We start from the raw sequence: 2,500 nt of genomic DNA, 5'->3' as shown, positions 1-2,500 counted from the left end.
CGAAAGGGAAGACTACGAAGGAAGGGGGACTACGAAAGGAAGACTACGAAAGGAAGACTACGAAAGGAAGACTACGAAGGGAAGACAACGAAAGGGAAGACTACGAAAGGGAAGACAACGAAGGAAGATACGAAAGGGAGACTCGAAAGGGAAGACAACGAAAGGAAGACTACGAAGGGAAGACTACGAAAGGAACTACGAAAGGGAAGACAACGAAAGGGAAGACTACGAAGGGAAGACTACGAAGGAAGACTACGAAAGGGAAGACTACGAAAGGAAGACTACGAAAGGAAGACTACGAAAGGGAAGACGAAAGGGAAGACTACGAAAGGAAAGACTACGAAAGGGGAAGGACAACGAAAGGGAAGACTACGAAAGGGAAGACTACGAAAGGGAAGACTACGAAAGGGAAGACTACGAAAGGGGAAGACTACGAAAGCGAGCCTAGAAAGGGAAGACTACGAAAGGGAAGACTACGAAAGGGAAGACTACGAAAAGGGGGAAGACTACGAAAGGGAAGACTACGAAAGGGAAGACTACGAAAGGAAGACTACGAAGGGAAGACTACGAAAGGGAAGACAACGAAAGGGAAGACTACGAAAGGGAAGACTACGAAAGAGAAGACTACGAAAGGGAAGACAACGAAAGGGAAGACCACGAAAGGGAAGACAACGAAAGGAAAGACTACGAAAGGTAAGACAACGAAAGTGAAGAATACGGAAGGGGAAGACTACGAAAGGGAAGACTACGAAAGGGAGACTACGAAAGGGAAGACTACGAAAGGAAGACTACGAAAGGAAGACTACGAAAGGGAAGACTACGAAAGGGAATACGAAGGAAGATACGAAAGGAAGACTACGAAAGGGAGACAACGAAAGGAAGACTACGAAAGGGAAGACTACGAAAGGGAAAGGGACTACGAAAGGGAAGATACGAAAGGAAGACTACGAAAGGAAGAAGAAAGGAAAACTACGAAAGGGAAGACAACAAAAGGAAAGACAACGAAAGAGAAGACAACGAAAGGGAAGACTACGAAAGGAAAGACTACGAAAGAGAAGCCTACGAAAGGGAAGACTACGAAAGGGAAGACTACGAAAGGGAAGACTACGAAAGAAGAACGAAAGGAAGACTACGAAAGGAGACTACGAAAGGGAAGACTACGAAAGGGAAGACAACGAAAGGGAAGACTACGAAAGAAGACTACGAAAGGAAGACTACGAAAGGGAAGACTACGGAACGGAAGACTACGAAAGGGAGACAACGAAAGGGAAGACTACGAAAGGGAAGACTACGAAAGGGAAGACAACGAAAGGGAAGACAACGAAAGGAAGATACGAAAGGGAAGACTACGAAGGGAAGACGACGAGAGGGAAAGGGAAGACTACGAAAGGGAAGACAACGAAAGGGAAGACAACGAAAGGGAAGACAACGAAAGGGAAGACTACGAAAGGGAAGACTACGAAAGGGAAGACTACGAAAGGGAAGACTACGAAAGGGAAGACTACGAAAGGGAAGACAACGAAAGGGAAGACTACGAAAGGGAAGACTACGAAAGGGAAGACTACGAAAGGGAAGACTACGAAAGGGAAGACTACGAAAGGGAAGACTACGAAAGGAAGGACTACGAAAGGGAAGACAACGAAAGGGAAGACTACGAAAGGGAAGACTACGAAAGGGAAGACTACGAAAGGAAGGACTACGAAAGGGAAGACTACGAAAGGGAAGACAACGAAAGGGAAGACTACGAAAGGGAAGACTACGAAAGGGAAGACTACGAAAGGGAAGACTACGAAAGGGAAGACTACGAAAGGAAGGACTACGAAAGGGAAGACTACGAAAGGGAAGACTACGAAAGGGAAGACTACGAAAGGGAAGACAACGAAAGGGAAGACTACGAAAGGGAAGACTACGAAAGGGAAGACTACGAAAGGGAAGACAACGAAAGGGAAGACTACGAAAGGGAAGACTACGAAAGGGAAGACTACGAAAGGGAAGACTACGAAAGGGAAGACTACGAAAGGGAAGACTACGAAAGGGAAGACTACGAAAGGGAAAGGAAGGACTACGAAAGGGAAGACTACGAAAGGGAAGACTACGAAAGGGAAGACAACGAAAGGGAAGACTACGAAAGGGAAGACTACGAAAGGGAAGACTACGAAAGGGAAGACTACGAAAGGGAAGACAACGAAAGGGAAGACTACGAAAGGGAAGACTACGAAAGGAAGGACTACGAGGAAAAAACGAAAGGGAAAACTACGAAAGGGAAGACTACGAAAGGGAAGACTACGAAAGGGAAGACTACGAAAGGGAAGACTACGAAAGGGAAGACTACGAAAGGGAAGACTACGAAAGGGAAGACTACGAAAGGGAAGACTACGAAAGGGAAGACTACGAAAGGGAAGACAACGAAAGGGAAGACTACGAAAGGGAAGACAACGAAAGGGAAGACTACGAAAGGGAAGACTACGAAAGGGAAGACTACGAAAGGGAAGACTACGAA

Source organism: Penaeus japonicus, unplaced genomic scaffold (assembly GCF_977035675.1).
Source record: "Penaeus japonicus unplaced genomic scaffold, GWHDUDI00000001_assembly GWHDUDI00000002, whole genome shotgun sequence".
In the NCBI taxonomy this organism is placed as follows: domain Eukaryota; kingdom Metazoa; phylum Arthropoda; class Malacostraca; order Decapoda; family Penaeidae; genus Penaeus; species Penaeus japonicus.
The sequence above is the reverse complement of the archived record's forward strand: the minus strand, read 5'-3'. Positions refer to the sequence as shown.